This window comes from Rhinoraja longicauda, chromosome 22, assembly GCF_053455715.1.
Source record: "Rhinoraja longicauda isolate Sanriku21f chromosome 22, sRhiLon1.1, whole genome shotgun sequence".
In the NCBI taxonomy this organism is placed as follows: Eukaryota; Metazoa; Chordata; class Chondrichthyes; order Rajiformes; family Arhynchobatidae; genus Rhinoraja; species Rhinoraja longicauda.
The window spans coordinates 32,127,845-32,152,957 of record NC_135974.1 but is presented as its reverse complement, the minus strand read 5'-3'; positions in this window follow the sequence as shown (position 1 = coordinate 32,152,957).

The window sequence follows — 25,113 nt, the reverse complement described above, 5'->3', positions numbered from 1 at the left end:
AGGAAACATGTTCCCGATGTTGGGGGAGTCCAGAACAAGGGGCCCCAGTTTAAGAATAAGGGGTAGGCTATTTAGAACTGAGACGAGGAAAAACTTTTTCAGTCAGAGAGTTGTGAATCTGTGGAATTCTCTACCTCAGAAGGCAGTGGAGGCCAATTCTCTGAATGCATTCAAGAGAGAGCTGGATAGAGCTCTTAAGGATAGCGGAGTCAGGGGGTATGGGGAGAAAGCAGGAACGGGGTACTGATTGAGAATGATTAGCCACGATCACATTGAATGGCAGTGCTGGCTCGAAGGGCCGAATGGCCTCCTCCTGCACCTATTGTCTATTGTCTATTGTGTGAATGGGTGATCGACGGTCATTGTGGACTCAGTGGGCAGAGTAGCCTGCCTGCTTCCATGCTCTATCTTAGCTTAGCTTAGTTTAGTTTATAGGTGCAGCGTGGAAATAGGCCATTCGGCCCACCAAGTCCACACACCGACCAATCACCGATCACCCCGACACTAGTTCTATCCCACACACTGGAGAAAATTTACAGAAGCCAATTAACCTGCAAACCAGCGGGTCTTTGGAAGGTGGGAGGAAACCGGAGCACCCGGAGAAAACCCACGCGGTCACAGGATGAGCATGCAAACTCTGTACAGGCAGCACCTGTAGTCACGATTGAACCCAGGTCTTTGGCGCTGTAAGGCAGCAACTCTACTGCAGTAGCACTGTGCCACCATAGAAACATAGAAACATAGAAAATAGGTGCAGGAGTAGGCCATTCGGCCCTTCGAGCCTGCACCGCCATTCAATATGATCATGGCTGATCATTCAGCTCAGTAGCCTGTACCTGCCTTCTCTCCATACCCCCTGATCCCTTTAGCAAAAAGGGCCACATCTAACTCCCTCTTAAATATAGCCAATGAACTGGCCTCAACTACCTTCTGTGGCAGAGAATTCCACAGACTCACCACTCTCTGTGTGAAGAAATGTTTTCTCATCTCGGTCCTAAAAGACTTCCCCCTTATCCTTAAGCTGTGACCCCTGATTCTGGACTCCCCCAACATCGGGAACAATCTTCCCGCATCTAGCCTCTCCAACCCCTTAAGAATTTTATATGTTTCTATAAGATCCCCCCTCAGTCTTCTAAATTCCAGCGAGTACAAGCCCAGTCTATCCAGTCTTTCCTCATATGTAAGTCCCGCCATCCCAGGGATCAATCTGGTGAACCTTCTCTGTACTCCCTCTAAGGCAAGAACGTCTTTCCTCAGGTTAGGAGACCAAAACTGCACACAATACTCCAGGTGCGGTCTCACCAAGGCCCTGTACAACTGCAGCAGAACCTCCCTGCTCCTAAACTCAAATCCTCTTGCTATGAATGCCAACATACCATTCGCTTTCTTCACTGCCTGCTGCACCTGCATGCTTGCTTTCAATGACTGGTGCACCATGACACCCAGGTCCCGTTGCATCTCCCCTTCTCCCAATCGGTCACCATTCAGGTAATACTCTGCTTTCCTGTTCTTGCCGCCAAAGTGGATAACCTCACATTTATCCACATTATATTGCATCTGCCATGCATTTGCCCACTCGCCTAATCTATCCAAGTCACTCTGCAGCCTCCTAGCATCCTCCTCGCAGCTAACACTGCCACCCAGCTTCGTGTCATCCGCAAACTTAGAGATGTTGCATTCAATTCCCTCGTCCAAATCATTAATATACACTGTAAATAACTGGGGTCCCAGCACTGAGCCTTGCGGTACCCCACTAGTCACTGCCTGCCATTCCGAAAAGGACCCGTTTATTCCTACTCTTTGCATTTTGTCTCTAAACGAAAATATCTAAATTAAAATATCTGAACTAATTTTGATTTAGCATGCCTAGCACTGTACACATTTTTGTTATTTACTGTAGATTCACTGCTAACCAAATCAACACCGATGGCAGTACCAAACTAATTATCGGTGCATCTAAAGAAAGGCAATTTGCAATTTTCCTTCAAATTTTGTTCTTTGTGAATTGTAACTTGTACATAAAGTTAGAGTTGTATATATCGTTAGACTTGTGGAAGGTTTATAATTCATATTACAAGGCAAATGTGTGAGCGGGTCTGTGCGCGTTTGCTTGTGTGTTTGTGGGTGTACGTGCGTGCATGTGTGTGCATGTGTGCGTGTGTGTGTGTGTGTGTGTGTATGTTGGAGTAAATTCAACAGTTGCACAAGAGTTTATTAACTGTAGATTAAAATTGAGTTAATTTTAACACATCAATTTATGATTATTACCCAGTGTTAAAGATAAAGATTTCTACAAGCAGTCGTAAATACTTTATCCCTCCTGGGTGTACTTTCATGTAATGCCAATAGATTACTTACCAAAGATGATGTTTGTCTCTTTCAGTCACTGAAGAATTTTCCTTTACTTGGCACTTGCTTCCATGATATATAGCTCTGTGAACAATATGGGTAAAAGGGCATTATTTGAAATATTTAAGTTTGTTTTGGCCAATTTTAATATAAGAGAATTAATTGTGTTTAAGTGATTTAATTTTGCAATTGCTTCTATAGTCATAGAGTCATACAGGCCCTTTGGCCAAAATTGCCTGGGCAGACCATAATGCCCTGTCTACACTTGACTCACCTGCCCACACTTCGCCCATGTCCCGCTAAACCTTTCCTATCCATGTACCTGTCCAAATGTCTTTTAAATGTTGTTACAGTACCTGCCTCAAATACCTCCTCTGGCAACTGGTTCTGTACACCCACCACCCTCTGTGTGAGAAGATTGACCCTCAGGTTCCTATTAAATCTTTCCCCTCTCACCATAAACGGTGGCGCAGCGGTAGAGTTGCTGCCTTACAGGGAATGCAGCGCCGGAGACTCAGGTTCGATCCTGACTACGGGCGCCGTCTGTACGGAGTTTGTACATTCTCCCCGTGACCTGCATGGGTTTTCTCCGAGATCTTCGGTTTCCTCCCACACTCCAAAGACGTACAGGTTTGTAGGTTAATTGGCTGGGTAAAATGTAAAAATTGTCCCTAGTGTGTGTAGGATAGTGTTAGTGTGCGGGGATCGCTGGGCGGCACGGACTCGGTGGGCCGAAGGGCCTGTTTCCGCGCTGTATCTCTAAAAAAATATAATAAACCTATGTCCTCTGGTTCTTGATTCCCCTGCTCTGGGTAAAAGACACTGTGCATCTATCTTACACTATCTATCCCCCTCGTGATTTCACACATCTCCATTAGATCACCCCTCAGCCTCCAGCTCCCAAAGGAATAAAGTCCTACTCTGCTCAACCTCGCCCGATAGCTCAGGCCTCAAGTCTTGGCAACATCCTCCTAAACACTTCTCTGCACTCTCTGAGAATTGAGAATTGAACTTTAATCATTTTTTAAATGCTTGTGAGTGTTAGGGACTTTCAGAAGCTTTCAAAACAGAGTTTGTCATTCTGGTTCGAGACTTTAATTAGCACCTATCGCCAGAGGGGAATTCCTTCACGCTACTTTAGTCATGCTTTGCAGAGTGGAAACAGGCCCTTCGGCCCACCGAGTCCATGCCCGCCAGCAATCCCCGCACACTTGTTCTATCCTACACACTGGGGGCAATGTACAGAAGCCAATTAATCTACAAACCTGTAGGTCTTTGGAGTGCAGGAGGAAACCGGAACACCCAGAGAAAACCCACGCGGTCACAGGGAGAAGGTGCAAACTCCATACAGACAGCACCCACAGTCAGGATCAAACCTGGGTCTCTAGCGCTGTAAGGCAGCAACTCTACCGCTGCACCATTGTAAGTCCTTTAAGATATTTAAAAGACACCATCAGTCACAATTAGTTATTCCCCTTTATCCTAAGAAATATGTTTGTACTCTGACTGTGTGTGAGTGATATGGGCACTGATACCATATCAACGTGTAATAAAGGTCTAGTTATTTATCATTCGGGCATGCCAATGATCATACGTCTAATAATACCAATTGCTTCCACATTGCTTAAATTGCAAAACCAGTTTCTAACTTACCTTGACATGTACTTTCCTCCTTGTTGGTAAAGTACAAGCAGTAAAGAAGATTAAACTTTGTGATAGCAACTTTCAGTTATTGATTTCCTAATGGAGATTTTTTACACTGTAAAACATTGAGCTCTTTTCACCACAGGCAAGATTTAAAGTGAGCAAGTCTTGTCATAAGTTCATAAGTCCATAAGGAATAGGAGCAGAATTAGGCCATTCGGCCCACTGAGTCTGCTCTGCCATTCGATCATGGCTGAACTATCTTTCCCTCTCAAATCAATTCTCCTGCCTTCTCCCTGTCACCTTTGACGTCCTTTGTCCACTGAGTGTTAGAAACATAGAAACATAGAAAATAGGTGCAGGAGTAGGCCATTCGGCCCTTCGAGCCTGCACCGCCATTCAATATGATCATGGCTGATCATCCAGCTCAGTAACCTGTACCTGCCTTCTCTCCATACCCCCTGATCCCTTTAGCCACAAGGGCCACATCTAACTCCCTCTTAAATATAGCCAATGAACTGGCCTCAACTACCTTCTGTGGCAGAGAATTCCACAGACTCACCACTCTCTGTGTGAAGAAATGTCTTCTCATCTCGGTCCTAAAAGACTTCCCCCTTATCCTTAAGCTGTGACCCCTGGTTCTGGACTCCCCCAACATCGGGAACAATCCTCCCGCATCTAGCCTCTCCAACCCCTTAAGAATTTTATATGTTTCAATAAGATCCCCCCTCAGTCTTCTAAATTCCAGCGAGTACAAGCCTAGTCTATCCAGTCTTTCTTCATATGAAAGTCCCGCCATCCCAGGGATCAATCTGGTGAACCTTCTCTGTACTCCCTCTAAGGCAAGAATGTCTGTTAAAGGCATTGTGAGGAATGGACTTCTTTCTGATGGATTTTGGTTACAGAGCTCAGAGTGTCTCCACAGTAATCAGATAACGCTGCCCCTTTAAGAACACTGGCTACTAGTTACACTATGAAGAGGTGCAAAACGAATCAAAGTCGGCACTGAGGGCCAAGGAGCCCACAATGGTCCATTGTTGGCTGAGGAAGAGGTGGTAACAAAGGGATATGAACAATGAAACTAGCAGGACAGCAAGAGTGGGGAGAAAGATGGAGAGAGAAGGAATGCAAGGGATTCTTGAAATTAGAGCAATCAATGTTCATGCCGCTGGGCTGTAAGAGCATGGTACTGTATTTGAAAGCAATTTGTTTCATGGAGTGGTCTCTAGGTCGTCGGAGCGAATCCCATACTCTGTTATAGTGGACAATCGGCAATATCGGATGCCATTCCCCACCCCTATAGTCCGTTATAACGAGGGTTATCTGTACTATACCAAGAGTACATTGGAGCTCTGCTGATTGACTGCTATGATTACACACACTGTGATTTCCGATGTTACCGATCGTTAGTACAGGTGTTCCTCAGCTTCTGATGGGGTTCCGTTCCGAGAAACCCATCGGAAACCGAAAGTATTGTAAGTCAAAATACATTGTAACACACTCGATCACGTGGCTGGAATCGAGAGGCGGCTCACGTATCCTCTTGTGATTCACCGCCAATGTCCTGCATTTTGCTCAGTTGGACAGTTTTAGTTTTCATTTTTTTTAGTTTGAGAGATTCAGCCCGGGAAACAAGCCCTTTGGCCTACTGAGTCCGCGCCGACCAGCTGTCCCCGCACACTGACACTATTCTACACCCACAAGGGACAATTTACAATTATGCCGAGCCAATTAACCTACAGACCTGTACGTCTTTGGAGTGTGGGAGGAAACCGGAGCTCCCAGAGAAAACCCACACAGGTCACGGGGAGAACGTACAAACTCCATACAGACAGCACCCGTAGTCAGGATTGAACCCGGGTCTCTGGCGCTGTGAGGCAGCAACTCTACCGCTGCACCACTGTGCCGCCCTGATGATGGAACAATCTTGGTGCGTTGAGCTGCTTTAGTTTCAACTGTACTGTGTTAAATGAACGGTATTGACTGAAGTAAGCAGAGTACACTTTTGAAAGACACCACATGGAAACAGCCACTTTGGCCCACCGAGTCCACGCTGACCATCGATCACCCGTACACACTAGCTCCACGTCATCCCACTTTCTCATCCGCTCCCTGCACACTGGGGGCAATTTACAGAACCTACAAACCCGCACGTCTGGCATGATGTGGGACGAAACCGGGGCACCTAGAGGAAATCTACGCAGTCACAGGAAGAACGTGCACACTCCACACAGACAGCACCCGAGGACGGGATGGAGCCCGGATCTCTGGAGCCCGGATCTCTGGAGCCCGGATCTCTGGAGCCGTGAGACTGCAACTCCACCCGCTGCTGTCTTCAGAATATATTGGCGGATTTTACTAATTCGCCAATAGACACAGAATGCTGGAGTAACTCAGCGGGACAGGCAGCATCTCTGGAGAGAAGCCATGGGTGACGTTTCTGGTCGAGGCCCTTCCTCGTACTGATCAGTACTGATCATGCTGATGTTTGTGAACCATCTGTAGATTTCACTTCTGTAAATAAACATTTATCTGAGGACATGTTCCTGACTGGAATGTCCCCCTCAACTGACAGTGAACCACTCTACATTTCCTTGTTTAGCATCCACTTTGAACCAGGGGCCACAGTTTAAGAATAAGGGGTAGGTCATTTAGAACGGAGATGAGGAGAAACTTTTTCAGTCAGAGAGTTGTGAATCTGTGGAATTCTCTGCCTCAGAAGGCAGTGGAGGCCAATTCTCTGAATGCATTCAAGAGAGAGCTAGATAGGGCTCTTAAGGATAGCGGAGTCAGGGGGTATGGGGAGAAGGCAGGAACGGGGTACTGATTGAGAATGATCAGCCATGATCACATTGAATGGCGGTGCTGGCTCAAAGGGCCGAATGGCCTCTCCTCCACCTATTGTCTATTGTCTATTGATTTGTTGTTTTCGCACCTTACCCTTCCATATCTCTAGACCTCCTTTCCTGTGACTCTCAGTCTGAACAAGGGTCTAGGACCCGAAACGTCACCCATTCCTTCTCTCCAGAGATGCTGCCTGACTGTCCCTCTGAGTTACTCCAGCATTTTGTGTCTATCTTCGATTTAAACCAGCGTATGCATTTCCTTCCTACGTGTACTAATTTGCCATTTGAAAGTAATTGATCTTTCATCTTATCATCGTTTGCCTGTCTTGGAGCCATTTAGAAATCTCCATATTGCTGTCAAATATTGTTCAAAGATTGCCAGGAACTTCATTGTGTTATTGAAAGCTCTCAGTACAATTCCACAGCACCAGGGCCTTTCATAACAGGAACATCAGCCATTCACTTCAACAAGACTCCATCATCTTTCTTGTCCTGTCATGCTTTGTACAATATAAATATAACATAATGGCTTTGATTGTGACAGCTTTAAAAAATCATGTATATCCACACACAATTGAAGATGAAAAAGTTCATCTTCACAGAACACTTCTCAGTCTGAAGAAGGGTTCTGACCTGAAACGACACCTATTCCTTTTCTCCAGAGACGCTGCCTGACCCGCTGAGTTACTCCAGCACTTTGCGCCTATCTCCGGTCTAAACCAGCATCTGCCGTTCCTTTCCACTCAAAGTTCTTAACACCTCGACTTCCCCCATTAGTTCATAGGGTCCAGAGGAGGTTTACAAGAATGATCCCAGGCACGGGTGGGTTAGCATACGATGAGCGTTTGACAACACTGGGCTTCCACTCGCTGGAGTTTGGAAGGTTGAGGGGGGACCTCCTTGAAACTTACAGAATAAAGAAAGGCATAGATCGAGTGGATGTGGAGAGGATGTTTCCACTGGTGGGAGAGTCCAGGACCAGAGGTTAAGGGGCGCTCTTTTAGAAAGGAGGTGAGGAGGAACTTCTTTAGTCAGAGGGTGGTTAATCTGTGGAACTCATTGTCACAGAGGGCTGTAGAGGCCAAGTCAGTCGATATTTTTAAGGCAGAGATAGACAAATTCTTGAATAGAACAGGTGTCAAGGGTTATGGGGAGTAGGCAGGAAACTGGGATTAGGAGGCAGAGATCAGCCATGATTGAATGGCGGAGTAGACGCGATGGGCCGAATGGCCTAATCCTCCTCCTATAACTTGTGAACTTGTTAAAGCTGGCAGTGAATCGTGCCACGTCGAGCCTTCCATCTCTGGTGTGTTCTTGCACTATCTCTGGTTTAATGCAGGCTAAGTTGGTAGTAGGGTAGCCAACTATCTCACTCCCAAATACGGGACAAGGTGACGTCACCGCCCCACGCCCCATGTGACCTCACCCAGCCAGCGGTCACATGCTCCCGCTCCACCAATGGCGGCCGCCCAGCCCAGGAGGCAGGTTGCTACGCAACCTCCGTTAGACGAACACACTCGGCCCCGCTCCCCGAACACACCCCGTTAGCCTACACTGTCCTGGCCTACAGCGCCCCCCGGGCCTACAGTGTCTGGGCCTACAGCGCCCCCCGGGCCTAATACGGGACAAGGGCGGTCCCATACGGGACAAACCAATATAGCCCAAAATACGGGATGTCCCGGCTAATACGGGACAGTTGGCAACCTTAGTTGGTGGTGGACTTGGACCAGACTGCACAAACTCCAAGTCCGAGTTAAACTGATGTCAGGACAAAGAGGAGGTTCCCAGTCAAGGAAACACAACTTTTCGATGCAGACTTGATGGGCCGAAGGTCCCGTTTCCACGCTGAATCTCTCTCAACTAATTGTCAGTTGCTTTGAAATCAGAGTAAATTTGCAGGGATTTCCAAGATGAGATTCATTTCTCCACATTTTCTGGCAACAGTGCCCTTTAATCCTGTACAATATTAGAAAGTTGGCAACTTTAGTAGTTTACAAGGTTTCACCCAAAAACTTTGTTCCGTCTTTCTCAGAAGAATCTGATTGCTCTAATTATAACTAGGTTGTTTATTACATGCTTGCTGGTCTGGTTGTGTCTCCTTTGAAATTGATCAAAAGAAAGGTAAGGTGGCAAAACAGCATGCGGCCATTCTGTGATATCCTACGTCAGATGGACTTCAAGCATTTTGGAAAATCTCTAGTTGAACAATGATTCTGCAATAAAATGGTGTCTTCTTTTTTTAGTTTAGAGATACAGTGCAGAAACAGGCCCTTCGGCCCACCGAGTCCGCACCGACCAGTGATCCCCGCACATTAAGACTAACCTACACACACTAGGGACAATTTACATTTACACCAAGCCAATTAAAAACTTTTTCAGTCAGAGAGTTGTGAATCTGTGGAATTCTCTGTCTCAGAAGGCAGTGGAGGCCAATTCTCTGAATGCATTCAAGAGAGAGCTAGATAGAGCTCTTAAGGATAGCGGAGTCAGGGAATATGGGGAGAAGGCAGGAACGGGGTACTGATTGAGAATGATCAGCCATGATCACATTGAATGGCGGTGCTGGCTCGAAGGGCCGAATGGCCTCCTCCTGCACCTATTGTCTATTGTCTATTAACCCACAACCTGTACCTCTGGAGTGTGGGAGGAAACCGAAGATCTTGGAGAAAACCCACGCAGGTCACGAGGAGAATGTACAAACTCCGTACAGACAGCACCCGTAGTCGGGATCGAACCCAGGTCTCTGGCGCTGTAAGCGCTGTAAGGCAGCAACTCTACCGCTGCACCACTGTTCTGACTTGGTTGGACAAACAGATTGTTTTCTCTGGGGTGTTGGAGGTTGAGAGGAAACCTGATAGAAGTATATAAAATTATGAGAGACATGGATGGGGTGGACAATCAGAAACCTTGTCGCAGGGTGACACGGTGGCATAGCGGTAGAGTTGCTGCCTTACAACGCTAGGGACCCGGGTTCAATCCTGACTACCGGCGCTGTCTGTACAGAGTTGGTACCATCTCCAATGTGACCAGGTGGGTTTCCTCCAGCTGCTCCGGTTTCCTCCCACACTCCAAAGACGTGCAAGTTAGTAGGTTAATAGGTTTGAAGGGTCTGTTTCCGTGCTGTATCTCTAAAGAAAAGTCAAGTAAAGAGTGGAAATGCCAAAGAACAGAGAGGGTAGCTTGAAGGTCAGAGGGGGGAAGTGTAAAGGAGATGAGCAGGGCAAGATTCTTTTTGGACAGAAAGTTGGTAGATGCCTGGAATGTGCTGTCAGGGGCAGTGGTAGAGGACGATGCAATAGTGGCATTTAAGAGGCTTTTAGGCACATGGATATAGAGGAACACATGTCATGTGTCTGTATTCTCATATATCACGTTACTGGTTGACATTAGTAAAAAGGAACATATACTTGAGTCTAAAATATATATTGGGCCATGGGGAATGATCAGGGAGTTGGGGCAGGTACTATCGCAACGTTTAAGTAACATTTAGACAGGTACATGGATAGGACAGGTTTAGAGGGATATGGGTCAAACGTAGGCCGGTGGGACTAGTGTAGATGGGACATGTTAGCCAGCATGGGCAAGTTGGGCCAGAGGGCTTCTTTCCACACATAAAACTCTGACTCAATAGACAATAGACAATAGACAATAGGTGCAGGAGTAGGCCATTCAGCCCTTCGAGCCAGCACCGCCATTCAATGCGATCATGGCTGATCACTCTCAATCAGTACCCCGTTCCTGCCTTCTCCCCATACCCCCTAACTCCGCTATCCTTAAGAGCTCTATCCAGCTCTCTCTTGAAAGCATCCAACGAACTGGCCTCCACTGCCTTCTGAGGCAGAGAATTCCACACCTTCACCACCCTCTGACTGAAAAAGTTCTTCCTCATCTCCGTTCTAAATGGCCTACCCCTTATTCTTAAACTGTGGCCCCTTGTTCTGGACTCCCCCAACATTGGGAACATGTTATCTGCCTCTAATGTGTCCAATCCCCTAATTATCTTATATGTTTCAATAAGATCCCCCCTCATCCTTCTAAATTCCAGTGTATACAAGCCCAATCGCTCCAGCCTTTCAACATACGACAGTCCCGCCATTCCGGGAATTAACCTAGTGAACCTACGCTGCACGCCCTCCATAGCAAGAATATCCTTCCTCAAATTTGGAGACCAAAACTGCACACAGTACTCCAGGTGCGGTCTCACCAGGGCCCGGTACAACTGTAGAAGGACCTCTTTGCTCCTATACTCAACTCCTCTTGTTACGAAGGCCAACATTCCATTGGCTTTCTTCACTGCCTGCTGTACCTGCATGCTTCCTTTCATTGACTGATGCACTAGGACACCCAGATCTCGTTGAACTCCCCCTCCTCCTAACTTGACACCATTCAGATAATAATCTGCCTTTCTATTCTTGCTTCCAAAGTGAATAACCTCACACTTATCTACATTAAACTGCATCTGCCATGTATCCGCCCACTCACACAACCTGTCCAAGTCACCCTGCAGCCTTATTGCATCTTCCTCACAATTCACACTACCCCCCAACTTAGTATCATCTGCAAATTTGCTAATGGTACTTTTAATCCCTTCGTCTAAGTCATTAATGTATATCGTAAATAGCTGGGGTCCCAGCACCGAACCTTGCGGTACCCCACTGGTCACTGCCTGCCATTCCGAAAGGGACCCATTTATCCCCACTCTTTGCTTTCTGTCTGTCAACCAATTTTCTATCCATGTCAGTACCCTACCCCCAATACCATGTGCCCTAATTTTGCCCACTAATCTCCTATGTGGGACCTTGTCGAAGGCTTTCTGAAAGTCGAGGTACACCACATCCACTGACTCTCCCTTGTCAATTTTCCTAGTTACATCCTCAAAAAATTCCAGTAGATTTGTCAAGCATGATTTCCCCTTCGTAAATCCATGCTGACTCGGAATGATCCCGTTACTGCTATCCAAATGCTCAGCAATTTCGTCTTTTATAATTGACTCCAGCATCTTCCCCACCACTGATGTCAGACTAACTGGTCTATAATTACCCGTTTTCTCTCTCCCTCCTTTCTTAAAAAGTGGGATAACATTTGCTATCCTCCAATCCACAGGAACTGATCCTGAATCTATAGAACATTGAAAAATGATCTCCAATGCTTCCACTATTTCTAGAGCCACCTCCTTAAGTACTCTGGGATGCAGACCATCAGGCCCTGGGGATTTATCAGCCTTCAGTCCCATCAGTCTACCCAAAACCATTTCCTGCCTAATGTGGATTTCCTTCAGTTCCTCCATCACCCTAGGTTCTCCGGCCCCTAGAACATTTGGGAGATTGTGTGTATCTTCCTCAGTGAAGACAGATCCAAAGTAACGGTTTAACTCGTCTGCCATTTCTTTGTTCCCCATAATAAATTCCCCTGCTTCTGTCTTCAAGGGACCCACATTTGCCTTGACTATTTTTTTCCTCTTCACGTACCTAAAAAAACTTTTGCTATCCTCCTTTATATTATTGGCTAAATCAGGAGTCCTTTCAGAGATCAACATGATGGCGTAGGAAGGAATCGCCGATGCTGGCTCACACCAAAGATAACCACACAAAAATGTCAGAGTAACTCAGCGGGACAGGCAGCATCTCTGGAGGGAAGGAATGGGTGACGTTTCGTGGTCAAGACCCTTCTTCAAACTGAGAGTCAGGGGAGAGGGGAAACGAGAGATATGGAAGGGTAAGGTATGAAAACATAAGAGCAATGAGCTGAATGTGTTCCCTCACGATTGAAATTTGTGTTCGGCGAAGATGGACTGAAATGGGTTAATTCTGCCATTACAGGAGCTAATTATAATGGAAAAGCATGATAAATTGTGGTGTACATTCTATTTAATGTGTGATTTACACCAGTCCTTTTTGATGTGTATAACGTTATTACCCAAAATTGGAAAAGTAAGTAATATGTTGCCCCCTTCATCACAAGCAAAGCCTATTTTTCTCAAATAGAATTCATGAAGACATTTTCCCAAGGGCAATTCATCTCCAGCCTACACTGAGATGAGTTATTGATTTCCCACAGTAATTGGTGTGTTGGGGGGGGGGGGGGGGGGGGATGGGTGGGAGAACACAGTTCTTTTTTTGTAGTTCAGTAGATGTCATCGATTCAACCTGACCAAACTGAACAATAGTTGCACTGTAGTTAGTTTACTTTAGAGATATAGTGCGGAAACAGGCCCTTCAACCGAGTCCGTACTGCCCAACAATCCCCGCACACTGACACTATCCAACACACACAAGGGACAATTTACAATTTTACCAAGCCATTTAGCCGACAAAACTATATGCCTTTCCAGGCAAACTTGTCCTTCCTTAGGTCAGAAGTTGAAACTCATACAAAGTGTCTGGTGTGGACTCACCAAAAGCCTACGCTAATATTATATTCCAACTCCCTTGCATTTAAGGCTGGGTTTTTAATTTCTTGCTGCACCTACATGCGTGTCACTGCAGCCTTAGAGAGATGTAGCAGTGAGGCAAGCCCTTCAGCCTACTGAGTCCATGCCAACCATCAATCATGCATTGCTGGGTGGCACAGTGGTGCAGCTAACACAGGCTAACACAGCTGGTAGAGCTGCTGCCTCACGGCACACAGACCCAGTTCCGATCCTGACCAAGGCTGCTGTCTGTGTGGAGTCTGCATGTTCTCCCTGGGACTGCATGGGTTTCCTCTGTGTTTCTGGTTTCCCCATACATCCCAATGAGGTGCGGGTCGGTCAGTAAATTGGCCACGGTAATCTGCCTCTGGTGTGTAGATGCGGTAGGAATGGGAAAAGGGGCAAGGCAGGAATGGATGGGAATTTGGGACGTAAGAGAAAAGTGGGATTGGTGCGGGATTAAAGGCATATTTATTTTAGTGACACAGCGTGGAAACAGGCCCTTCGGCCCAGCGAGTCCATGCTGACCATCGATCATCCGCCCCACACACAAGGCAATTTACCGACAAACCCGCACGTGTGGTGAGGTGTGGGAGGAAACCGGAGTGTCCGAGGAAACCCACGCAGTCACAGGGAGAACGTGCCAACTCCACACAGACAGCACCCAAGGTCAGGATGGAACCCGGGTCTCTGGCGCTGTGAGGCAGCAGCTCGACCAGCTGTGTTAGCCTGTCACTTCACCACAGTCATCTGTGAGAAGTTTTGCACGCTAACTAATCTGCCAAGAGTAATTTCATTAAATAATTATATTATCCAACTGCGCAGATTCCAATCAGTTTAGGAGCCTTTGGCAATATTGTAGTAGTTGATATTTAGTGGAGCTCTTAATAATTAGTTTATAATGTCAGAACGCCATATCGAAATGATCTTAGATGGATCTGCACAGCTGATGGATTCCTATCTTCTAATTAGTGGCTTTACATTGCTTCAACTATCTCATGGAAATGCGGCTTGAATATTTTGTTAGTCTATCCAATCTTACATATTAATCATTTGCAAATCCGTCTGAGCTGATGGCCACAGCTCTGGGGATGAGAAGGCATTTCGCCTGGACTCTAATTGCTCTTTTTTTTATCTATTTCCTCTGGGGCTTTAACACCTCGAATACAGATTTAACAAGCAGACCGGCTTCATGGTCTACTCAGAATTAAACCTAGATTTGGAGTGTACGACACAATTTATGCGCTGCTAATGTGTGGAAATGATTGCTTGGTGAATTTTTAATGACATTCATAACTCTCGGAACTTTTATTAGCAGGAGTAAACATTGGTTGGTTAATCCGAATGTCACGTTAGAGATGCTGGAAACTGTAACGTCCAGGTTCAGGAGCAGCCTCTTCCCAACAACAGCCGGGCTTGTTAAACGCTGCTGTTAACAAGGGCGGTCACGGTGGCGCAGCGGTAGAGCTGCTGCCTTACAGCGAATGCAGCGCAGGAGACCCGGGTTCCATCCTGACTGCGGGTGGTGCTGTCTGTACGGAGTTTGTACGTTCTCCCCCGTGACCTGCGCGGGTTTCCTCCAGAGATCTTCGGTTTCCTCCCACGCTCCAAAGACGTACAGGTTTGGCTTGGTAAAAATTGTCCCTAGTGGGTGTAGGATGGTGTTAGTGTGCGGGGATCACCGGTCGGCACGGACCCGGTGGGCCGAAGGGCCTTTTTCCACGCTGTATCTCTAAACTAAACTAAACCACAACCCACAAATAAGCTCCAAATCACATAGACTATTATTGTTTATTTGTTTTATTTATATAATATGTAAATTTATTTATATATATATATATATATATATAAGAGATGCTGCCTGTCGTGCTAAGTCAGACTACCTCACGACAGAAGAGGGGGGAGTTGTACAATTTGATATAAAAAATCAAAACTCTGGTCCCTGTCTGCTCACTTGTTCTGCGTCTTCCCACTTTCTTATCGACTCCCTGCACAATGGGGGTAACTTACAGATGCCAATTAACCCACAAAACTGCACATCTTTGTTCAGTTTAGTTTAGAGATACTGGGCTGAAACAGGCCCTTCGGCCCACCGAGTCAGCACCGCCCAGCGGTCCCCGCACACTAACACTGCCCTGCACACACTCGGGCCAATTTTACATTTACAGCAAGCCAATTAACCTACAAACCTGCACGTCTTTGGAATGTGGGAGGAAACCGAAGATCTTGGAGAAAACCCACGCAGGTCACGGGGAGGACGTACAAACTCCGTACAGACAGCGCCCGTAGTCGGGATCGAACCCGGGTTTCCTGGCGCTGTGAGGCAGCAGCTCTGCCGCCTTGCCACCGCACTGCCAGAGTAATCTTTGAAACCCTCACGGTCGCGGGGTAGCACGTATCAAACTCCACACAGACAGCACCCGAGGTCAGGATCGAACGCGGGTCTCTGGCACTGTGAAGCTGCAACTCCACCAGGCTGTGCCGCTGTGCCCACTGGCATTTGCCATCACAGTGCCATCTGCTCAGCCACCTTCGTGCCACTCGCCTGTCAGGTCTGCCTTTGTCATCTGACACGGCTCTTGGTTGAGCTTGTTGCCTGCCAAACATTGGTGAGGATCTTTCACGAGCATTTTGTTTGGATGACCTCCAGCTTTTGAGCTATTCTTGTTAGCTTCCAACGTGACAAGCCAAATAACGGTACCCGGAGGAGGTGCAGAGTACCTCATCTTTATCTTTATAAGAAAATAACTGCAGATGCTGGTACAAATCGAAGGTATTTGTTCACAAAATGCTGGAGTAACTCAGCAGGTCAGGCAGCATCTCAGGAGAGAAGGAATGGGTGACGTTTCGGGTCGAGACCCTTCTTCAGACTGATGTCAGGGGGGCGGGATAAAGGAAGGATATAGGTGGAGCAGGAAGATAGAGGGAGCTCTGGGAAGGAGGAGGGGAAGAGAGGGACAGAGGAACTATCTAAAGTTGGAGAAGTTAATGTTCATACCGCTGGGCTGCAAGCTGCCCAGGCGAAATATGAGGTGCTGTTCCTCCAATTTCCGGTGGGCCTCACTATGGCACTGGAGGAGGCCCATGACAGAAAGGTCAGACTGGGAATGGGAGGGGGAGTTGAAGTGCTCGGCCACCGGGAGATCAGATTGGCCAACGCGGACCGAGCGCAGGTGTTGATGATCAGGAATTCTTCAGTTGGTTAAGGACAGTTCAGATCACTGATTGTGGTGCTACCCTCCCCTGATGTTTACCTTAGAAATACAGCATGGAAACAGGCCCCTCAACCCGCCGTGTCCACACCGACCAACCATCACCTGTACACTACTTCCATTCTACTCTCCAGGGACAATTTACAGAAGCCAATTAGCCAAGTCAAGTCAAGTCAATTTTATTTGTATAGCACATTTAAAAACAACCCACGTTGACCAAAGTGCTGTACATCAGTTCAGGTACTAAGAACGAACATACAATGACACACAAACATAACAGCACATACATAAACAGTTCACAGTGCCCCCTCGGAAGGCCTCAAACGCTAGGGAGTAGAAATAAGTTTTGAGCCTGGACTTAAAGGAGTCGATGGAGGGGGAAGTTCTGATGGGGAGAGGGATGCTGTTCCACAGTCTAGGAGCTGCAACCGCAAAAGCGCGGTCACCCCTGAGTTCAAGCCTAGACCGCGGGATGGTCAGTAGAACGTGCGAGGAAACTCACACACGGTCACAGGAAAAACGTACAAACTCCGCCCAGGCAGCACCCGTGGTCAGGATAGAACCCGGGACTCTGACGCTGTGATGCGATACGATAGAACTTTGTTTATCCCAGGAGGGAAATTGATCTGCCAACAGTCATAAAAACACAAGATCCATGAAACAGCAAAATACATGAAATGCCAAAAGGCCACTGCACTACCGCGAAGCCACTTGCGAAGTTGGAATTCTTGCCGCCGTGGTGTCCCATAAGCTGGAAAGCATCTTCCGTTTAATGAAATTTAGCTGCAACTCGAGTTCTCAGGAAGAGTTTATTTATGCAGCAGAACAATATAAGAAAATAACTGCAGATGCTGGTACAAATCGAAGGTATTTATTCACAACATGCTGGAGTAACTCAGCAGGTCAGGCAGCATCTCAGGAGAGAAGGAATGGGTGACGTTTCGGGTCGAGACCCCTCTTCAGACTGATGTCAGGGGAGCGGGACAAAGGAAGGATATAGGTGGAAACAGGAAGATAGAGGGAGATCTGGGAAGGGGGAGGGGAAGAGAGGGACAGAGGAACTATCTAAAGTTGGAGAAGTTGATGTTCATACCACTGGGCTGCAAGCTGCCCAGGCGAAATATGAGGTGCTGTTCCTCCAATTTCCGGTGGGCCTCACTATGGCACTGGAGGAGGCCCATGACAGAAAGGTCAGACTGGGAATGGGAGGGGGAGTTGAAGTGCTCGGCTACCGGGAGATCAGATTGGCCAATGCCAAAAGGCCACTGCACTACCACGATGCCACTTGCGAAGTTGGAATTCTTGCCGCCGTGGTGTCCCATCAGCTGGAAAGCACCTTCCGTTTAATGAAATTTAGCTGCAACTCGAGTTCTCAGGAAGAGTTTATTTATGCAGCAAATCAGCAGAATGCGGAAAACACTGTCATTATGGATTCTGTGTGTGACGTTGGCATTCTTTTGTGTTCCGACTCATCCCCCTTACCTTCGCTCATCGCTGAAGCATTCTGAGACCACTAGACACGCAGTCCCCTTTGCTTTACATGAGACCTTCCACCGTGTGTCAGCCACGTCAAACTGAGGTGGGGAACAGCATCGGCAACAGCGGCTGATAGCAGGCTCCGTTCCTCCATCATCGTATTCCTTCCAGTCGATCTGTTTACTCTTGACGCGGGGTACCGATCCATCAGTGTCCAACCTCTGCTGCCACACGCTGGGGCTACTCCTCGTCAAGGTTTTATTCCTTGATCCACAACTCCTTCTTCAAGATTCCTCTGGCAGGACTTTCATACGAAGAAAGACTGGATAGACTCGGCTTGTACTCGTTGGAATTTAGAAGATTGAGGGGGGATCTTGTAGAAACTTACAAAATTCTTAAGGGGTTGGACAGTCTAAATGCAGGAAAATTGTTCCCGATGTTGGGGAAGTCCAGAACAAGGGGTCACAGTTTAAGGATAAGGGGGAAGTCTTTTAGGACCGAGATGAGAAAGTTTTTTTTCACACAGAGAGTGGTGAATCTGTGGAATTCGCTGCCACAGAAGGTAGTTGAGGCCAGTTCATTGGCTATATTTAAGCCCTTGTGGCTAAAGGGATCAGGGGGTATGGAGAGAAGGCAGGTACGGGATATTGAGTTGGATGATCAGCCATGATCATATTGAATGGCGGTGCAGGCTTGAAGGGCCGAATGGCCTACTCCTGCACCTATTTTCTATGTTTCTATGTTTCTATGAAACCTGAACGCAATATTCAGTTCAACCTGCTGTAGAACTTCCTTTCCACAGTGTAAAGCTGAATCCTGCATCGGAGAATGCAATTTCCCTTTGTAAGAAATGCATTCCAGATTGACATCGTAGAAACAAGGAACTGCAGATGCTGGTGTACAAAAAAAAGACACAAAGTGTTGGAGTAACTCTGCAGGTCAGGTAGTATCCCTGGAGAACATGGGTAGGTGACGTTTGGTTGGTTAATTGGCTTGGTTTCATTGTAAATTGTCCCTGCCTTGTAGGTAAGATCGTGTTAGTGTACGGGGTGATTGCTGGTTGGCGCGGACTCGTTAGGCCAAATGGCCTGTTTCCATGTTGTATCTCTAAAGTCTAAGGTCTAAAGATTGAACCCAGGTCTCTGGCACTGGAGGGCAGCAGCTCTACCAGCTGCACCACTGTGCCTGCACTGTGAATATAGAATTCAGCTAAAAATCCATATCTATATTTCCCCCAAAATTCCACAAAATGCATAACAATCTTTTTTTCTCAGATCATCACTCACAGCCAGTTCAGAAATAAAGGGTTATCTCTTTCCCCCTGGAGTTTCAGTTATATTCGCACCCCCCAGAAAATGGCATTATTATTTGCAGGTTTCATGTTATTTGCCCTAAAATCAAGACAACTTTGTTTAAGGGAATCTCTGTGAAATTCACTGTGAAATCTCCTCAAGCTAAGCCCGCTTTCAAGTAGTTCTCCTCCTCTCTCCAACAGAGTTCTGGTCTGAAGAAGGGTCCTGACCTGAAACGTCACCCATCCATGTTCTCCAGAAATGCTGCCTGACCCGCTGAGTTACTCCAGCACTCTGGGAAACGTCACCCATCCATGTTCTCCAGAGTTGCTGGCTGACCCACTGAGTCACTCCAGCACTTTGTGTCTGTCTTTGTTTAAGGGCGTTGCTCATCTATTGACATGGTGATTGTTAGCTTCTTGGAAAATAATGGAGCTGCTTCTTCAAAGATCACTGTTCCTTTGCTTAGCGGAAGAGAATCTTGAAGGCACGGAACTGGACAGAATAAATGTGTAGGAAAGAACTGCAGATTTTTTTTCGATTTAGATTTTTTAGATTTAGAGATACAGCGCGGAATCAGGCCCTTCGGCCCACCGGGTCCGCACCGCCCAGCGATCCCCGCACATTAACACTATCCTACACACACTAGGGACAATTTTTACATTTACTCAGTCAATTAACCTACATACCTGTACATTTTTGGAGTGTGGGAGGAAACCGAAGATCTCGGAGAAAACCCACGCAGGTCACGGGGAGAACGTACAAACTCCGTACAGACGGCGCCCGTAGTCAGGATCGAACCTGAGTCTCAGGCGCTGCATTCGCTGTAAGGCAGCAACTCTACCGCTGCGCCACTGTGTCGCCCTTGCTGGTTTAAATCGAAGATAGACACAAAATGCTGGAGTAACTCAGCGGGACAGGCAGCATCTCTGGACAAAAGGAATGGGTGATGTTTCAGGTCGAGTTTGAAGAAGGGTCTCGACCCGAAACGTCACCCATTCCTCTCTCCAGAGATGCTGCCTGTCCCGCTGAGTTACTCCAGCATCTTGTGTCTACCTTGGACAGCATAAGTGTCAGGAGAGTCCTTTAACCTGAATGTTGAAGGCTCTTTCACACAGGAATACTTATGTCTTACAGCCAAAACAGCAGGAAGATTAGTTATAATCTCTATACTAAAACTCTCGTTTGTTTGTTTGTTTGTTCCTGAACTACAGCCAATACGGTACACGATAGCGCGACAATTTTAGGCCCACCTCACTCACCGTCGTCCCTTTGGTGCTAATGGAAGAAGTTTCATTGAAATCGGTGTTATATTTTTTTAAGTTATTCACATTTTAAAGTTTAAATCTATCTCCTAGGGAGGGGGGGGGAGGGAGGGAGGGAGGGGGGTGGAGGATGGAGGGAGGGAGGGGAGGGAGGGAGGGGGTGGAGGATGGAGGATAAGGAGGGTTGAGGGGGTGGAGTGGGGGGGGGGGGAGGGGGGGAGCGAAGGTGGAAGGGGAGGAAAAGGTCAGTAATGGATTCTCCTCCAAGCTGTGCTGGGAGAAGGTCAACCTCTGACACAGTGAGATGCACCAGATTCCACCGTGGTTTCTGCAAACAGTTTCTATCAGTGGGATAAATCATCGTTTCAGCGTCGAGGAATCGGACAATGGCGCTGACTTATTATGTCTCCATATCTTTCCTGGCAGGCCCAGGCAAATTTAGCTGTGTGAGTTTCTGTAAATAAGTGACCAAATGGGTCTCAGATTCCACATCAGCCCCGGAGGGATTTGCCAGATCAGAGGTAATTAGCAATCATCTTTATTACGTGCCGATGGTTCCCCTAACCCAGGTGCTATTGACACCGAAGATAGATACAAAAAGCCGGAGTAACTCAGCGGGACAGGCAGCACCTCTGGAGAGAAGGAATGGGTGATGTTCCGGGTCGAGACCCTTCTTCAGACTGAGAGTCAGGGGAAAGGGGAAACGAGAGATATAGACAGCGATGTAGAGAGATATAGAACACATGCACGTGGGACATGCAAAAATGTAATGATGATAAAGGAAACGGGCCATTGTTAGCTGTGGGCTCGGTGAACACCAGTTACAGTCACCAGGACGACAGTGAAACTAGTACAAAGACTAGGGTGGGAGAGGGACGGAGAGAGGGGGGGATGCAGGGGTTACTTGAAGTTAGAGAAATCAATATTCATACCGCTGGGCTGCAAGCTGCCCAAGCGAAATATGAGGTGCTGTTCCTCCACTTTGCGTAAGGAGTCTCACTCTGACATATTGATACCGTTCAATAATTGAACTGAATATCAAATATTTCATTAACAGGAGATTTCCATTCTGTGAGTAATGCTGGTCAGATTATTCTACGTGAAAATGTTTATTATCTTATACACAACCCAAAATGGCGGCGCTGCCATAGCAGCTGCGGCTTACCTGCGGTCCATTTGTCTTTGTGTTTTTGTTGTTTTTGTGTCTTAATTGTAGTTGTGATGTGGTGTTTTTGTGTTTGTGTACTATGTGTGTATGTGGGGGGGAGGGGGGGAACTGTAACATTGTAAATAGGTGTCCCTTCCGAACGGAGACCCGACCTTTGTTTTCTGGGTGTTTCCGCTCCTGCTGCGGCCTACCATCGGCCCAACTCCTGGAGCTGGCGGCCTCCAGGGCTCTGGTTCGCAGAGCCCGCGGACCGGACTTACCATCAGCGGAGCCGGCCGTCTTCGGAGACTGCGGGAGCGGCTGCGACTCGCCTTAGGCTCGGGCCGCGTGGATGCCGACATCGGGAGCTCCGGCAGCAGCAGCGTGTTCGCCCGCCCCGGATCGCGGGGCTTGGGTCGCGGATATTTCACCATCCGGCGCGGCCTAAGATATGCCGCGGGATATTTCTCTGCTGGGCGGGGGCTTCAATGTCGGGAGCCACGACCGCCCCGACGTGCAGCAACAGCGGCAGCAGCAGCGTGTTCGCCCGCCCCGGATCGGACTTATCATCGGCGGAGCCGGCCGTCTTCGGAGGCTGCGGGAGCGGCTGCGACTCGCCTTAGGCTCGGCCCGCTGCAGACCGTCCGGCGCGGCCTGCAACCACAACAACCTGACCGCGGGAGAGGAAAGCAGGAGAAGGGAAAATACATTGTGGCCTTCCATCACAGTGAGGAGAGGACTGGAGGAGACTCACTGTGATGGATGTTTCTTTGATGGATGTTTCTTTTTTTGTGTGTTTTTGGGGTTGTGTAATTTTAATGCCTATTTAATGTTTTTATTGTTGGACTGTGGGTGACTGAATTTCGTCCAATTTGGATGACAAATAAAGCTATCTTGAATCTTGAATCTTGAATCTTGAATCTTGAATCTTGAATCTTGAATCAGTGATTGTAATGTGCTACAGCTTGTGTTATGTACTAATATGGTTGGTGATCCATAACTGGGTATGATATCATTATGAGTGGGAAAGAAAACTGCAGATGCTGGTTTGAATTGAAGGTAGACACAAAATGCTGGAGTAATTCAGCGGGTCAGGCAGCATCTCCGGAGAGAAGGAATGGGTGACGTTTCGGGTCGGGTCGGTGGTGCAGCGGTAGAGTTGCTGCCTTACAGCAAATGCAGTGCCGGAGACCCGGGTTCGATCCTGACTACGGGTGCTGACTGTACGGAGTTTGTACGTTCTCCCCTGTACGTGACCTGCATGGGTTTTCTCCGAGATAGATCTTCGGTTTTCTCCCACACTCCAAAGACGTACAGGTTTGTCGGTTAATTGGCTTGGTGTTTGTGTAAATTGTCCCTGGTGTGTGTAGGTCCGGATAGTATTAATATGCGGGGATCGCTGGTCGGTGCGGACTTGGTGGGCCAAAGGGCCTGTTCCACGCTGTATCTCTGAACTAAACTAAACTAAAACTTATTATCCTGAAATTGTGACAATTCCTTTTAAGGAAAGGACGTTTAAGAACTCACATCAACAGAGGCAGAGAAACTTAAACATTTCTACCTCTACCCTTTTGATCCATTCCATCTAATCTCCATTTAGTATTTAATCTTTGGAGCCAAAGTATTTTTTTACGTGAATGTAATGCTTTATTCCAAAACAGTGTAAGGGGTTTAAGGTTTTCTCCTGAGCTGCATAATGGCATCGAATGGGGCAGCAAAGTGGCGCAGCGGTAGAGTTGCTGCCTTGCAGCGCCAGGGTCCCAGGTTCGATCCTGACTACGGGCACCGTCTGTGTAAAGTTTGTACGAACTCCCTGTGACTGCGTGGGTTTCCTCCGGGTGATCTGGTTTCCTCCCACACCCCAAAGACGCGCATTTTTGTAAATCAATTGGCTTCGGAAAGTTGTAAAAAAATTGTTAGTGTGTGCGGTGATCGCTGGATAGCACGGACTCGATGGGCCGAAGGTCCTGTTTCCGCGCTGTACGTCTAAAATCTAAAGTCTGTCAGCAAGTTTCATGTTCATAAGTGATAGGAGCATAAATAGGCCATTTGGCCCATCAAGTCTACTCCGTTATTCAATCATGGCTGATCTATCTTTCCCTCCTAACCCCAATTTCCTGCCTTCCCCCCCATAATCCCTGACATCTGTAATAATCAAGCATCTATCTCTGCCGTAAAATATGCATTGACTTGGAGAGACACAAAATGATGGAGTAACTCAGCGGGATGGGCAGCGTCTCTGGATGGAGGAATGGGTGTCATCTCGGGTCGAGACCCTTCTTCAGATTGAGAGTCAGGGGAGAGGGAAAGGAGAGATATGGAACGGCAAGGCGTGAAAAACGAGAGATCAAAAGGGGTGAAGCTCGAAGAAAATGTGGAATATATCATTGTTTTTTATTTATTTTTTTAAAAAAAATTATTTTTTTATATTTTAGAGATACAGCGCAGAAACAGGCCCTTCGGCCCACCGGGTCCGTGCCGCCCAGCGATCCCCGCACATTAACACTATCCTACACCCACTAGGGACAATTTTTACATTTGCCCAGCCAATTAACCTACAAACCTGTACGTCTTTGGAGTGTGGGAGGAAACCGAAGATCTCGGAGAAAACCCACGCAGGTCAAGGGGAGAACGTACAAACTCCGTACAGTACAGCACCCGTAGTCAGGATTGAACCTGAGTCTCCGGCGCTGCATTCGCTGTAAGGCAGCAACTTTACCGCTGCGCCACCGTGCCGCTAAGCATTGTTAGCGAGGGGAAGGTGACAACAATAGACAATAGACAATAGGTGCAGGAGTAGGCCATTCAGCCCTTCGAGCCAGCACCGCCATTCAATGCGATCATGGCTGATCACTCTCAATCAGTACCCCGTTCCTGCCTTCTCCCCATACCCTCTCACTCCGCTATCCTTAAGAGCTCTATCCAGCTCTCTCTTGAAAGCATCCAACGAACTGGCCTCCACTGCCTTCTGAGGCAGAGAATTCCACACCTTCACCACTCTCTGACTGAAAAAGTTCTTCTCATCTCCGTTCTAAATGGCCTACCCCTTATTCTTAAACTGTGGCCCCTTGTTCTGGACTCCCCCGACATTGGGAACATGTTTCCTGCCTCTAATGTGTCCAATCCCCTAATTATCTTATATGTTTCAATAAGATCCCCCCTCATCCTTCTAAATTCCAGTGTATACAAGCCTAATTGCTCCAGCCTTTCAACATACGACAGTCCCGCCATTCCGGGAATTAACCTAGTGAACCTACGCTGCACGCCCTCCATAGCAAGAATATCCTTCCTCAAATTTGGAGACCAAAACTGCACACAGTACTCCAGGTGCGGTCTCACCAGGGCACGTGACACACAATGCAAAATGTCATCTGGAGGGCAGTCAGATTGCCCGGAGAACTGGGACAGGGGAGGGATGGAGAGAGAGGGAATGCATTGATGGCTTCCAAAGCCTTCCATGGCAATGAATTCCA